We start from the raw sequence: 17,201 nt of genomic DNA, 5'->3' as shown, positions 1-17,201 counted from the left end.
AACAGACTGTCATATAGTTGTTCCACTAACCAAAATGAAATGACAAAACATGATATTATTTGATATCACAGTTTTTCCATTTCATTTTCTAAATGCAATTAAATTGAACGAAGCTCGCTGGTAAAGGCTTCAGCACCCTAACATCTTCATTAACCTCTACTGTCCAAATTCTGTGAAGTTTGTGGATTAGTCATTCTCAAATTAAGAATATAACAAACTTCAAATTTTTATACAAGAGTTATAGTGTCAGTGTATCTACATATTTGATAATTGGGTTTCTCAGCACCCAGTGGCTTTAATCTCAGTAGATGACAGAGCAAGAGGAAAACTAAAACTGTTAACTGTATATGGTTTGAAAAATGATTTTTTTTTCTTGCTATCACTCTGCAAAAGTCTTCAGGTATGTTTGGACTACCCTGAATGTGGTACAGTACAATCAGCAATTCAAAGTTTCAGAAATATTTGCTTGTTTGTCTGGAAAGTTTTGAAGGGAAATGGTCATATGTCCGTTACGGTGGTGATCTTCCATTATATGTGCTTTATCAGATGCTGCAGTCGGAGTACTGATTACAACAACGCTGTGTAGGCAAGTTTAATGAGTGATCTGAAACATACCATATTTTTTCTACTACAAGGTCTATGGGTAATTTCTTACTTAGAAATTACCCATAGTGCCTCATTCAATAACAAGCCACTCAGTATGCACTGAGTCACCATACTGAGTGAGTGGCAAAAATCTAAAAAAAAAAATGAAATGAGCAGAATTTAAACATGTAAAAATACAAGGTATGCATCAGTTTTTATGGTCTGTAAGTAGACATCAATGGTAATGCATTACATTACTGAGCCAAAACACCATGAGCATAGATCACAGATGAAGCAAATAATGATTATAATAATGATTAGATACAGTCTGGTATATATTAAATGATATGGGAATAGTTAGTTGTTGGAGTCAACATTTTGGATTTGGGAGAAATACGCAGACCTTACAGACTCTGACAAGGACTTCATTCAGATATCAGATGAGTAGGTTAGAGCATTTCTGGATATGGTGCCATTTTAGGCCTGTCAGTGTTCAAAACGTGTTGATCTCGTGGATATTTATTATTTATTATTATGAGTTTATTTAAGAAGAGACCATGTACAATATTAAACATAAATGTTTCCATTCGATGCATTGTACCAGAGATAGCTTTAAGCTAATTTTCATCTGCAGTCCCCCAGCAAGTCACAATAAAAACATCACAACATTACGTTATAAAAAGTACATAACCAGTTAACAAAATATTCCACACACACACACACACACACACACACACACACACACACACACACACACACACACACACACACAAAAATAGCAATTAAAATAACATTGCTAGACTAAAATACATAACAGTGAATCAAAACATTATACACACACACACGACATGTACACACAGTCACACATAAATGACAATTAAAAAGACATTAATGGTTGCAGTTCTGAGTGCTCTTAAGCAGGTTTTTCAGTTTGTTTTTAAAACTGCTGATGGAACTACAAGTCTTAATGTCATCAGGCAGGGCATTCCACTGAGCCGTCGCTTTTACAGAAAAAGATGACTGTCCAAAGGTGGTGCGTCGAAAAGGTATTGCACAGTCAGTAGTGGAAGATATCCTTGTGGATTTAATAGACTTTGCCGAGCGATACTGAACAAACTGTTGTAGCGGAGGAGGGGCCAAACCATTTAAAAATTTAAAAACAAGACACATATTTGAAAATAACTTAAAATTTTCAAAACTCAGTAGACGATGCTTATCTAAAATCCTGCAATGGTGGTATTGCGTTGGTTTTTTGTCCAGGATTTTCAAAGTCTGTTTGTAAAGAGACTCCAGTGGTTTGATGACTACCTGCCCAGCTTGTCCCCAACATGTGATACAATATGACATGTGGGACAGAATCATAGCATGCATAAATGTCTTTGCAGCATCCACAGATAGACAGTCTCTAATGTGACGAAAGTTTAACAGGTTAAATTTTATGGTTTTTGCAAGGTTTTTGATATGCGACTTAAAATTTAGATTAGAATCCAGCATTAAGCCTAGATACTTAAACTCATTTACAATTTCTATTTTTTCAGTCCTAATTAAAATTTCAGCACTGACAGACTGCTTTGTTTTGGAAAAAAACATCCCTTTTGTTTTGGTAACATTGAGGCTGAGACATGACTGATCGAGCCACTCTGTAATCTTTCCCAAAGCGTTCGTTAGTGTCTCAGCTGCTAACTCTGCAGTTTTTGCACAAGTATAAATGACCATGTCGTCAGCATATATTTGTAGGTCTACACCATGGCACACCTGCGGAAGGCCATTGACATAAAGACTGAATAACAGAGGCCCCAACACAGAACCTTGGGGAACACCCATGGAGCACATAACATTGTCTGACAGAGAACTGTTAACTTTGACACACTGTAATCTGTCAGAAAGATATGAAGACATCCATTGTAGTGCTCCAGGAGAAAAATTACATTTTGAGAGTTTTGATATAAGAACTTTGTGATTAACTGTATCAAAGGCTTTTCTAAGATCCAAAAAAACGGCACCAACCACCCCTCCTTTATCCAATTGAGATTTTATCTGCTCTATTAGATAAAGCGTAGCTGTTTCAGTGGAGTGACTGGACCGAAAACCAAACTGCACTGCATATCTTGAGCAACATACACTATATTGCCAAGAGTATTCGCTCACCTGCCTTGACTCGCATATGAACGTAAGTGACATCCCATTCCTAATCCATAGGATTCAGTATGATGTCAGACCACCTTTTGCATCTATAACAGCTTCGACTCTTCTGGGAAGGCTGTCCACAAGGTTTAGGAGTGTGTTTATGGGCATTTTTGACCATTCTTCCAGAAGCGCATTTGTGAGGTCACACACTGATGTGGGACCAGAAGGCCTGGCTCTCAGTCTCCGCTCTAATTCATCCCAAAAGTGTTCTATCCGTCTGAGGTCAGGACTCTGTGCAGGCCAGTCAAGTTCATCCACACCAGACTCTGTCATCCATGTCTTTATGAACCTTGCTTTGTGCACTGGTGCACAATCATGTTGGAAGAGGAAGGGGCCAGCTCCAAACTGTTCCCACAAAGTTGGGAACATGGAATTTTCCAAAATGTCTTGGTATGCTGAAGCATTCAGAGTTCCTTTCACTGGAACTAAGGGGCCTGAAAAACAAGCCCATACCATAATTCCCCCTCCATCAAACTTTACACTCGGCACAGTGCAGTCCGACAAGTACCACTCTCCTGGCAACCGCCAAACCCAGACTCGTCCATCAGATTGTCAGACGGAGAAGCGTGATTGGTCACTACAGAGAAGGCGTCTCCACTGCTCTAGAGTCCAGTGGCGGCGTGCTTTACACCACTGCATCCTATGCTTTGCATTGCACTTGGTGATGTATGGCTTGAATGCAGCTGCTCGGCCATGGAAACCCATTCCATGAAGCTCTCTGCTGAAGCTCTGTTCTTGAGCTAATCTGAAGGCCACGTGAAGTTTGAAGGTATTTAGCAACTGATTCTGCAGCAGTGTTGTTTTTGTTAACGATGACGAAATTATTTCGTTGACGCCCCTTTTTTTCATGACGAAAACGAAACGATGACGAAATAAACGCGGCTCTCTGATGACCAAAACATGACGAGATGTGTGCTAGTTTTCGTTCAAGAGACGAGACTGGACGAAAACGTTAATGGATGGTTTCGATCAACTGGTGATATTCAGTGAGCGAGGCTGTTACAACGGCAATGCATAGCATAGGTGACTGTACCGATGCCTGTTCAAAACGCAGAGACGTCAATAAACTGTTCCGAAATGTTCTTCTTGTCAGCTTTAACGTTGTCGTTATTGCTCTGTTGGGACTCACGGCTGTTCCGTCTCTCAGTAAAATTCTCGATTTCATGAGGACTTCCACCTAACGGAGTGGAAATATCGCTTCACTGCGGCAGAGTGTGACGATCAGATTAACTGGTGACAGTCTGTGGCCTCAGTCCGACGGTCAGACAGAAACGGCAAGAGAAGTTCTAATACCGTTTTCAAAGCTTACTGCGATAAACCAGTTGGACCTGAGTTGTTGTACTTTTAAACAGATTTTTAGTAAAACAATAACATCATATAAACCATCTGACCACATTCTAACCACAGATTTCACATTCCAGCCTTCAGAACATCGATATGCTTCATCTAATTGTTCCCCCGTTATTCAGGATTTATTTATTTTACGGGGGCATTGCAAGTTAATCAACATTGTATTCTATGGAATCAATGTATTGTAAATTAAATGCACTGACTTTACAGAACACAGAATTAAAGGTATTTTTTTTATTTCTAACGACGTAGAACAATAATAGAGACGAGGATATTTATTCTACAAAACCTTAACCTTAACATACTACTCTAAACTGACAAAAAATAAACCCGCAAGTCCTGAAGAAGGAATATCTTTGTTGGCATTTTTGTAGTAATGAACATTGAATCCACTGTCATTTTGTCAGTGAGGTTAATAATACGTAATTTGTTAAAAGGCAAATACATCTAGACTAAAACCTTTTGAGTTTTCATCGACTAAAACTGGACTAAAACTATCACTTATAGAAATGACTAAATTGTGACTAAACAGAATGAGGATTTCATCCAAAAGACTAAAACTAAGACTAAATCTAAATTGGCTGCCAAAAACAACACTGTTCTGCAAAAAGTTGACGACCTCTTGGCACGATGCGCCTCAGCATCCGCCGACTCCGCTCTGTCAGTTTACGTGGCCGACCACTTGGTGGTCTTTCACTAATGTTTGTAAAAGCAGTCTGCATGCCCAGGTGCTTGATTTTATACACCTGTGGCCATGGAAGTGATTGGAACACCTAATTCTGATTACAGTGGTACCTCTACTTACGAAATTAATTGGTTCTTTAAGTAGTTTCATACCCTGAAAATTCTGTAAGTAGAGACACATTTTCCATGTAAATGCCCTAATCCGTTCCAAGCCCCCCAAAATTCGGACATACATTTTTTATAAATCATAAAAATGCATCAAAACATGTAACAAATACATGTTAGAATTAGATTACTGCACAATAAACATAAAATGAGAGTTGTACATAATGTAAAAAACAAAGAATAAAGTAAAGAATAAAAATTATGTTCATTTAACTGCTATTGTCGTCACCTTTTGCCTTCTTTGGTTTATGTTCTCTCTGAGCAGTGGTTTTTGCCTGAAGTTTTGTAAAGAACCGATCCAAAGACGTTTGCTTTTGTCTGCTTTTAACAATCCTTCGAAAATGTGCAAGGCACACTGGCGAGATCAACCAAACGCATCCCTTTTTCATACTTTTCTGTTATCTCTTGCTTTGTTTGTATGGACAAAAAACCCTCTCTTCTTCTGCTTTTCTTCTTTTCCACTTTTCGCCATCACTTTCTTGGGGTCCATAGTGAATAAAAGTTAATACACACACGTAAAACTGTCCGATCACTTCGTGGCCCGACGGGAAAACGAAGAGGATGCTGGGATACACACATACACATAAAGATCCCTCCTAGCCAATGGGATGCCAGGAAGATGCTAGGCGATAGCTAATGGCAGAGCAGCTACAAGTTTGTTTACGTTCGGTAAACTCTGGGAGCTGCGAGTAGCAGCGTGTACTGTATTTTTGCCTTTCGTATCCTGAAATTTCTTTCATAACAAGAGGCAATATTTTCCCGTTGAGGCGTGTCGTAACCTGAAAATTCCGTATGTAGTGACATTCTACTGTAGAGGTACCACTGTATTTGGATGAGTGAGCAAATACTTTTGGCTATATAGTGTATTATGAGTCATGGTTACATTGTCTTCTGATAGTCCTCTCTAGCGGCCATACTAATTTTACAGAAGGAAAGGAGGACGTGAGATGATGTTGTTAGATAGCCACAGAGTCAGGAACAGGTAAGAGTGGTTGGTGGATTGACAAAAACGTAAGCATAAACTTTGAATTTTGATCATTACCATTTCATTCACTAAACTATGTGTTTGACAACAAAGGACTGCTATTCGCTTCCGAATTCAATCCAAACGTTAACCCTTCACGGGTTCTGTTGTGAACTAAATCCAGATCTTTCCATAAACCCTAACCCTACAAACATCAAGTTTTTGTGGATATTAGATCCCATATTTTGATTAATTTGTCCAGCACTGGACAGGTTCTTAACTGGTATAGCCACCAATATATATCTTTTTTTTTTGCCTCTAAGACAGTAATTTGCCCTAAATGTCTATAAATGTGAGTGCTTGAAATATGACCAAAGAAATACAATGCATTTTTTTTTTAAATTTGATCACAAAATAATATCAGTGTGTATGAGTTGACTGTAATGAGGCTATTCCACAAGTCTGAAAGTATTCATCTAACCAAGGACTATATTTAATAGAAAAACAACTCAAAGAAAAACATGCTTTATGGCCAGTGCACTGGCTTACAGGTTGGAGAGCCTCTTACGGTATTAGAAAGGCAGTAATTACAGTCAGTGTGTATGAGTGTTTGAGCCTGGGATAAAAGTTGACCCAGGGCTGCTGCTGGAGAGGGCTATAGCAGTTAACCCGACACTATTACAAATGGTGATCTGATAAGCAGAGATGGAGGACGTGGCAGAGGGAAGGTTTGAAGAGTGGGTCAATGCTGGTGTGGGGAGAGAAGCTGATGAACATCATTAATCTGTTGGCTGGCATGAATCATCACTCATAGATTGCCTTGGTCAATAGGTGCCTCACTCACCAACAAGCTGCTGGAATCCAAAAAGTGTGGAGAGAATGAATGGAGAAACTCAAGCGACACTACCGTGGTGATTGTGGTGTATCAGACCGAACACTTAACAGCATGCTGACTTAGTGGCAGGATTACAGTCTGAGGGACTGGTGAGAATGAATATTTTGGCAAGGCATCTTTGGTATTGTTCCCAGTGATGTAGCAGGTATGTTTCTATTTGTTAATAATTGTCCATGTTTGCCATCATCAGTGTATTAATCCCTTAAGGTCAACTGTAAGTTCAAAAACATAACTGCAAGGCCAAAATAAACTATTGAGGATTGTATGGATCAGAGACACTTGGGAGAAGTTGGAATGTAATAAGTTGCCTTGTGTCCATCAGATCAAATTTGAAAAAGTCCTGCAAAATCTAACATTTACATCTGCATAATGAAAACTGTAAATTAGAAAGCAGCCTTACCAAAACAAAACCTTAACAAATCTGATCAGCATGATCATACTCAGTGCAGGATTTGTGAAGGGCTATTCAAGAATATGAACCAACTCCAGCGGTTAGTTTCCCCTACATCAGGGGTGTCAAGTGCATTTCAGTTCAGGGGCCACATACAGCTCAATGTGATCTCAAGTGGGACATTAACAACTTGTGGTTAGCAAAGTCAGAGCATAATAACCTATAAATGATGAAAACTCCAAATGTATCCCTTTCTTTTAGTGCAAAAAAAGAACATTCTGAAAATCTTTTTCCAAAACATTATGAACAAACTGTGATTTTTTAAAAGAAAAATAAGTGCAGTTTCAACACTACTGTGCCTCAGTTTATCATTTACATGTGTGTGTTACAACTTACAGATCACAGAGTATCTATAGAGGCACAAAACATTCAGTCACAGGTATCTGGAACTGAACAGTCTAGTATTTTACTGTATGATCAAAACAACTTGCCAAGATCTAGAAATTATTTAAGATTTATATTCATTTCCACATCTGTATAGTATTCCTAACCACCACACCATACAAAGTAAAGTGGGAACTATGAAGGAAGAGGGTTAAATTGTCCTCCTGTCTTGTAAATGCATTAAATTTAAACATAAAAAAGTACATGAAAAATAGTGGCAGTATAGTGGACAAATTAAATAGTTACATTTATTGAAAAAAATGCAGTTAATGTTGTCTCTAATTTTTACACTTTGCAAAGTCATCCTGGGGCCGGATTGGACCCTCTGGTGGACTGGTTTTGGACCGCTGGCCGTATGTTTGAAACTCCTGCTCTCGATTGTTCTCAACAATACAAAAGTGTTGGGCATAATAACACAGTGATGATTTCGATGAGATAATCTCATATTGGGCCAATCTAGGCATCTGTAGATGGATCGGAATCAGCTCACGTGTAAACAGTCTGAACACAATAGAAGAGTTCCTCTTGAGTTGCTGTTGTGCTCCTTAATGGGCTGCTGTCAGGTGTGTCTCCTTGCAGACTGAATTCAAAATCCAAAGAATTTGAGGTCAAAGCATTACTCTGTGAAACTGCTGTTCAGTCAAAAGACTATGTAGTCTCAACAAGGCCAACAGAGTTAGATATTTTGTGTCTAGCTGATTACTCAGTTCCAGAACTTTTTTCCAGTTAAAAAAAAATTCAACTTGATATAATTGGACCTTCCATATTTTTGATTGAAAGGTCCGTGAAAAGAAGGGTTTGTCAAATTTAGATCACAGCTGTTCAGTTCAGCAAGAAAGCTGCATATTTAATCAACACTTATGAAAACTTTTAAATAAATGAATGAAAGAATTAATAGATAAATATATACTAAATTAAATTACCTAATCAGACTCTGTATTTGAAATACACAAATATTAAAGACCCTTGCATTTGATATCCTTAGCTAGTGATGTTTGAAAGATCAATAGACATCTGAAACACTATCTTCTGGGTTCAAAGGAAACATTATTTCATTGTAGATTTCAGGTGTTGTTTAGAGTAGCTTTTACAGACTGACCAGCTGGCATTGCCAACTTTAGGATCCTTTAGCCAAGGAAAGGCTTTGACAGGGAAATAAAGTGCATCCGTGGCACTCTGAGTCATTGTATTTGTAGCGGACCTTAGAAAATGCCATGATGAACAACCCCAGATATGGTATCAAATAAACCCAGACAGTCCTGAAAATACCTACCTCTGTAACTGAAAAAGCCTGTAGCTGTGCTGCATAGTATGGTAAGAGCAATTAATAAGTGGATTTTTTACCAGCTACACAGTGGCATACCAGATAGCCATTCCATATAACATCTAACATCAGCATGCTTCCATCTGGACTGCCTTATTCTCTTAAACTGGAGCAAAAAGCCTTCAGAAAAGATGGCCACCGGTTTACTAAGACAAATGCAAAAGCTTAACTTCACTCTCACTGGTACAGAGTAATTTGCCCATAGGAATGGGAGAAAGAGCAGTTAATGTCCAAACAGAAGGCAGTAGCCAGTTGCTTCATGACTAAGTTGCCTGTGCAGCTGCACTGGATGGCCAAGCAAGCCTGAGAAGATGAAGCTTTATGGTCAAATTTGAGTGCCTCATTGTCTGTACATGCATTTTATTGGTGTGACTAAATGCTCCAGATGCTCCTCTCACACACAGTGATGCAGTAAAAACCAAATTAATAGCCATTATCATTCACAAACATTTGGGAGGCTGCAAACAGATGGAGGAGGCTGCTGCTGAACATTTCAAAGACAAAATCTCATCCTTGACAAACTCAGTTGTGTAACATTGGCATGAGATGAGCGACAGACAGGCAAGGTGATTTGTTATGAATCTAAATGTAAAAAGTGAATGATCTGCAATTTGACAGAATATAGCACACTTTAATCTTAGCTAGATTCTACAAAGTTCTTTACAGTGCATTTGTCATGAACTCATTCACACATACATTCAAACACCAAAGGCAGCAGGACTGCCATGCAAAGTGACAGCCTCCCATCAGGAGCAACTTGAGGTTCAATGTCTCTGCTTTGTTGTGAAGCACATCAGTGTGTGGAGGGGACAGAGATAGACTCATTGTAGTAGACAACCTGCTCTACCACCTGAGCTGTGACCTACTGTCCTCTACAACAATCCATGTAGCTTGGTCTCAATCAATTTTGTGTTTGGAAACAAAAATGAAGAAAAAATGGAAGAAAAAAAAAGAAAAATTGCCATTTTTATTTATTTTTTTTAAAATTTGGTTTTATGGACAGTACGGCAGTGAGAAAGAGACAGGAAAATGGGGAGAAGAATGAGGGAAGGACCTGTGGCAAAGAGTCATGGGCTTAATTCAAACCCATCACAGCCGCATTGGAGACTACAGTCTCTGTTCATGGGTCGCCCGCTCAACCTGTTGATCTACCGGGGTGACAAATTGACTGAATTCAACTGGATTTGTCCTTCTGCTATCTGCGTGTTACCATTTTCAACAACATTGGTTGATGATAGTGAGGTGTAGTAAGCAGAACAGTCTTAGTGAGATTCAGGTTGATGTATTGTGTCAAAACAACATCCACAAGACTACCAGGACCTAATTTTCCCAGCAGAACATCTCATTGTAATGATGACAATCGATTGTAATAATCAATGGCAAATATTGAGTAGTCGGTGCACATGCAGAGTATGCTGATTATGACACGGTGACCTGCTTGGATAATATTAAAAAAAAAAAAATTGTATTTAAGGAGCATACGTGTCATGTCAGTAACTGAGTCGTCTAGTCACTGTACTGTTCTGACAGTGAGCTTCAATCACAGTAGAATTTCCCTCTCGTTTCCCTACAGACTGTTCTTAGCATCAGGTGTTTGCTACAGTGTCAGCAGCTGGTTTAATTGTTTACACTCACAGAATGTCTCTGTGCTAGATTTTAAAGACCAGACTGGACATGTAAAGTTAATTGGCAAATAAATGTTGTCTTCCTCTTTGGTGCTCCTCTGGTTGGTGATGATTACATCAGACACAGGAGGGCCTCTGATCAGGGCCCACTGGTTGTTGATATATCAAGTCTCAGCTTCAGGTTACTGTGAACTTTGTGACTATATACTTAGTAAAGCAAGTATTTGTTGTGATTTGAAAAGATTTTTGTTCCTTGTGTTTACATGCAAACCCAGCCCAGCATTTGCTTTCAGAAATCACAGGATATATTAGGTATTCTGTAAATTACAATGACTGCAAATTCAGAATACCAGAGAGTTATTCTAATAAATGTTGACATTTAGTACAACCAAGGCTTGGCCAACTTCCAATGTATTTATCAGAAAACAAGCTCACCTAGGCCATTAAGGCAAAAAGGCAATTTTTATTTTCATTTGCAAATTGTTATGTCCAGGTTTTTATATGCCAGAGGAGTACATATCCAGGCTTCAAGCTCCAAGAACTTACATTTATACACAGCCAATACAATTAGGGAAAGATGGGTAACCATTTTAGGCCCTTTAACCGTGACTAAAGGTAGGCAAACACCTCTCTAGTTTTCCTCCCTGGTTCCCTCTGCGCCCGACGAGCTGCATTTAAAGAATCAATTAAGGTGGAGATGGAGAACATTGCGACTGACCTTTCAGAGAGGGAAATTAAAAGAGCACCTCTAGCTCGTGGGAAAAAATGAGCAGTGGATGAGAGAGTTCTTTCTGGCTGATTTTGCCTTTTAAATACACTTACAGTCAGTCTTTTGTGGGAATTTGTTTTGTGGAAAATGAATGAGAAGGCCATATGGGTGACATTTACAGAGCTGGCCGTGCGAAGGCGTGTCACGGTTCAGTTGCTTTACTGTACGGGATGGAAAATTAACTGAAGCCTACAGTATTAATATGGGTCACTCCTGAAGTGTGCGTCACTGGGCATGGCTAGACTAATGTCTTTGGGGCAAGCCATCAATATTAAGTACAGTTTTGTTGACAGTTAACTTAGCAGAGTACAGAGACGTGTACACCCTCTGGGAGAAGAAACGTGCAGTATAAAAGTTTCCAATAATATCTCTAGAATGAATATTATATCTCTCTGTAATTTAATTGGTTATCTTTCTGCTATCATTATTCATAAAAGCCCTCAAAGTGAGGATCTGTATCTTCAAGGGAGGATATGAGTGTAGATTTGTCCCTTCATACCCACTCACACAGCCCTACAGTGATTAACAAAGGGTTGGTAAAACACCATGTAAGGCAAAGCTACCTCTAGCTGCCTGAATCTGCTAATTTCACAAAATAATTTCTGTCATGAAACAGGTGGTTTAGAACCCAAGCAACAGGCAAACAGGCAGGCGGGTGAATTAAAAGGAAATGTTTAATATAATTAAACAACAGAAAACAAACCAAACGGGAGGCACAGGGAAAAGAACTGAACTGGAGCACAACTAACTAAGGGTGACGAACCTAATGGCCGTGGTGGGGAACTAACTAAACTGAGTGGGGGGAAGGTGACTCACGTAATGTCCAGTGGGGTCAGGAGATGGGGCAGAGACGGTGCTGACGAAGCCGGTGGCGGGGATGTGACTGGGGCGGCGGAGCAGGCAGAATCCAGAGCTGACCAAGGGGTGTGTGGAGCGGAGGAGGGAAGACGAGCAGACATGGGTTCCGGGGTGAGGGGAGGAAGATGGAGCAGGCGAGGGAATCCAGGGGTAGACAGAGTCCAGACAGAGGATGTGTGCTCGACGGAGAACTGCATGCAATGGCCCAGCAGAGAGTTGTTGGCAGAGCCAGGTTTTTGAGCTGTGGTTGATTGCTCAATCAAGCTGGCTGTGCTTTCAGCACAGCCGCTCGTCATTAGGCTGATGAGCCAGAGCACCAGAGCTGGAGGGGGCGTGACAATTTCACTAAAAGAGATTGTCTAAAATATTGATTTTAAATGTTTTATTGGTTTTAACTGCCAAGTACACTCTTAGTTTAGCTGCTTACCAAACATACAGCAAGTCAATATTTTTCAATGTATTTTGGAAACTCTGCACATGAAAAGTCATTAATTAACAACTTGCAGGTCCTGCTCAAATAAATTTCTAAGGTTTTCTCTTTTCTCTTTATTAATGAGCAGATATGTAAGTTGTTCGGCATTGAACATATCTGAATTCAGATGTCTGCAGTCGGACTTTATTTCTTCAACCTCTATAATGATTTATACTTTGTCTTTGGATAGATCCATAATAAAGCAAATAAAAGGACGAGAATGATTTAATGTTTCTCATTCTCATTCAATACTATATTCTTACTATCAGTTGTTCATTAACAGCTTAAACACCAGTTATGAGGGCATCAAATGACCAGTTCCAGTTATTCACAAATACACTATTATTCACTTGAAATGTCCACATAAATGTTTGCAACAACATCATAATGCAATCTAAGCCATTTATTAAGTGTTCTATACAACCAATGGTGGCAGTAGAGGATTAAAAAGATCGTACCTACAGTTTTTCAAAGAACAACTTTAGAATGGATTACATCAATGTAGATAGTATTCAGTGCAATTGTATGCCTGGCCCTGCTGTTCTCTGTGTACCACCCTACCACCAGTGGTCCACGGGGGCCAAAACGCCCAGCCTGCAGCCCTCCTGCCTGGAGCCCACAGTGGCAGATGGCCAGGACAGGCTACACTGAGCAAGGTGCTGTGGATATGGAGAGAAGCCACAGGATGCTGAGCTGCACACGCACAAACACAGATATAAACACACACCTGTGCTCACGCAAGCTGGTGACACTGGCACTGTTAGACTGAAGTTGCGAAATATCTGATATTTACTGCATTTAAAGTGACTTACAATGCCTGTAAAACAGGCTCAAAGCTTCTTGGAGCAAATTCTGGCCAGTGAGGGATTTTTGCAAGTCAATCTGTGGTTGTTTTGTAATTCAGCAAGTTTCACAGGAAACAATCATGGAGATTCAATGTTTTTTGTCAGATTTTCTTAATACTTGTCAGTTCATGAAATGGCAGTGGAAAAGAGAAAGCGCAGAAGACTAAACATTAAATTAAACAGCTACATACGTTTCATGTTAGTTTTTCCAGAAGGTAGTTTTGTAATGAGGCTAGCTAGTTTTGCAGTTTAGGACCATTGCAGTGCTGTATAACTGTCTGAACCGTTCACATTTAACTAGACCTAACTGCAACTTGAAAGCTGCTTTTACTAAAATATGACAAAGCATTTGTGCATTGTGTGTATGTTTTTATGATACTTAAGATGTCTGACTTGTTTTTCGTTTCATCAGTGAGAAATGTTCCTGGTAAACTTCTCAGAAGCTTTTTAACTCTTCTGAGATCCAAAGTGCTAAAACTCACCAGAATTTCACAAAAACAGCAAATGAAGTTCATCAACTGTACACATGATCAAAACTGAGCTTCTCTTGCATTATTCCTCTCATAAGACTTCACATTTATCTGCAGATCCTTTGGGAACCATGGTTATAAACTAGTTGTGCATATAAAGTTGGTAAAACTTAAAATGCTACTTCTTTATTAATTAATGTATTTTGGTATATCAGTCACAGTGGTTGATTTCCTGCAGAACAAGTCATTTCACTTGAATACTTAAAAGTTGTACTTGTTAAAAAGTTAACTTTTATCATCTAAATCGATTTAAGTGAATTTTCCTATATAGTGGTGCTGTTGACGGCCTCGACTCTACAGGAGCCATTTGGGGGTGCAAAAACACTAGCTATTGTAACCACCATAATTATCTACATAGAGCTTTATGGAGCTGAGGGAAACAGCAAAGTTGGGTGACAATATTTGTGGGTTCATTCATACAAGTGACACTTCTCACATTATAACCGGTGGAGCTTGAATATAGGGCAAATATCTGCCTGACATATCCTCAAAGCAGTACATCGGTCGAACTCTAGCACACACACATAAACAGAACCACCTGCCGGGGGGGATGGGAGCTTATCCTCCTTGACACAAAGTTGAGGCTAACACATGCGCTCAGGCACACATAGCCACACACAGTCTGAGCTCTGACAAACACAGGGAGGCTGGGGTGTTGATGCACACTGAGCGCCACCTGTGCCCGGGCACGGAGAGATCGAAGGGCAAAATCCCACATCTCTACGGGGAGGACAGACTGGCACTGGTGAGCAGGTAGGCATGAAGGGAGCCGAGCCCACCCTGTCCTACTGTATCAGCTGGCATCTCACAGATTAACACTTGGATGGGCAGATAGGCTTGTTAACACATGCTCCCATCCACCCCCACCTACCACACACACAAACACACACACAAACCGCTAAATCCTCCACACAGAGAGCAGATTTCAGGCTCATCGTCTCCATTCTGTCAGGGTGGGGACGTGAAGCGATGGCGGGTGTAGTGGAGCGATCCCAGTCAGGATTAGCAGCACTATCATGGGTGGGAATCGGTAGAGAAAAGGAGTCTGAGCTGTGCTGCATGGATGGTGGAGGTGGTGAGCAGGGAGGAGTGAAGGTGGGCAGGCATGGAGGAGAGTGAAGGTTGTGAACCAAAGAGTGAGGCAAAGATTAAAATGTGTTAGCAGACAAAAACATTGATAAAGTATAAGTGACAGCAAGTGATCATGAGGAGAGCAATGCTGTGAATTACAAGCTCAACATAAGTGCAAGGATCAGGCTGAATGATGTCATATCATTTTGTGTAAAGCAAGCAAAGATATTTATTGCTTATCACACTGTTTGCAAGTGAAGTTTTGATTCAGAAAGTGTGATCATTTTAATGTTTCACCCGTCTCAAATCCAACATGTGTTCTACTGAGGGCTGGAAGGTTTCATCAAATTACACAATATTCTGCGGTTTGACACACAAAACAGAAGATGAATGTAATTTCAGACAGTTTTGCAATTATTTTAAGCGGCACCTTGAGAATGACTCAAGTAACTACTGGTTAACATATTTTTTAAATGGCTGAATTTTAGTTACTATTATCTATTTCACAATTGTTCGGTTGTCTGATAACAGAAACTGAAAAATGTGTTTTTGAGAACAGCGTTGAAATGCAGTATTTGTGAGCACAGAGAGCAGGAGAAAAATCAACCAGCCTGTCCTCAAACCAAAAACGACCACATAGGTCGTCTGTACACGCCCGTATTACGACCGAGTGTTACGTTTTGACTATGCGACCTCTGGCGGTTGAGTAAATATCGACACTCCGGTGTCGCAGGTGAAACATCACCATGAACAAACTTTTATCTAACACTATCCCTATCCCTTTCCCTCACCCTAACCCTAACCCTAACCCTAACCCTAAACCCGTGCTGGGAAAGTGAGGAAAAAGCCGTTTCGTGAGGGAAAAGCCGTTTCTCGAATTAAATTCCGTAATGTGTTCCTTTTCCCCGTAGGGGCGCTAACGTAAATACGCTCTCATGGGTCGTATTCCGGTGCACGTTACATACGACCGATGTGGTCGTATGAATTTGAGGACTTGTTGCAGTCCTTGAATATTTGTTTCAAATTAAAGTTTTTACCATCTCCGAATGTCCCAGTGTTACAGTTTCAGTTTCTACAGAGCTCTGACCTATGGGCATACGATGTATGCTAACAGTGCATTGTGCAGTCAAAGTTGCTAAGGATTACCACATTGTTGTGACATTGCCATTAATAATAAAAGTAATCTCTTCAGTTCCTCAGACTGATAAACTAACTGCTGGGAGTGCATGCTGGGGATGCATGGAGACAGTTGTGTTCACTCTTGCAGCCAAAAGCCAAAGGTTTGATGTGTGGAGTGAGCAGAAGCAGCTCTAGAAAGATGCTTTCTTAAAAGAATGATAGGGTTGTATTGGAAAGAAATTACTTGAGCTGCAGAAGTCAACACACTGCAAAGAGCAAAATGACTGAAAGAGAAAATCTCATCCTTTCCTTGTAGAGTTAAAACATCAACTGGTAATCCTGTGTTTGACAGTCTTTCATTGTAGCTTAGCTGTGATCAAAACTGCAACTGTTAAAGCAGAGGTAGCCGCAGTGAATGAGTGTAATATTTCTGTGTTTCACCAGAATTTAAAATGCATGCAGCTAGAAACAAAAGTCTCTGAATGCTTTGGACATTCAGCCATTCACCCCAATTTCTTACTGCTAATCTTTTAAATTGTAACAAATTATGGTCAAAGGGTACATTTTTTGGCTGAATACCTAGAATGTAAAAAACATCAACAAACAAGCAACAGTGAACATCATTAGCTAATTGTGATGTTTAGCATTATTTCAGCTTTTAAATTTAACTGGTTTCATCATTTAAACATGTAAAACCTTCTGACAGTACCTGAACAGTTTCTACTAAAAATACCATCCGAGAATTATCAAACAATATCTTTGCCATATTTATGTGACAAAATACTTAGCCTTCAGCAGATTAATATCACAAAAAAAATGCTACACATTCTGCAACAATTCAGAACATGGGTCCAGAATTTACTCATGTTTTAGAGGGAGAAGATTCACAGCTCACTTTAAGGTTCTGAGGATAAATCTGACAG

This window comes from Acanthochromis polyacanthus, chromosome 13 (assembly GCF_021347895.1).
Source record: "Acanthochromis polyacanthus isolate Apoly-LR-REF ecotype Palm Island chromosome 13, KAUST_Apoly_ChrSc, whole genome shotgun sequence".
Classification (NCBI taxonomy): Eukaryota; Metazoa; Chordata; class Actinopteri; family Pomacentridae; genus Acanthochromis; species Acanthochromis polyacanthus.
This window is presented reverse-complemented; position numbering follows the sequence as displayed.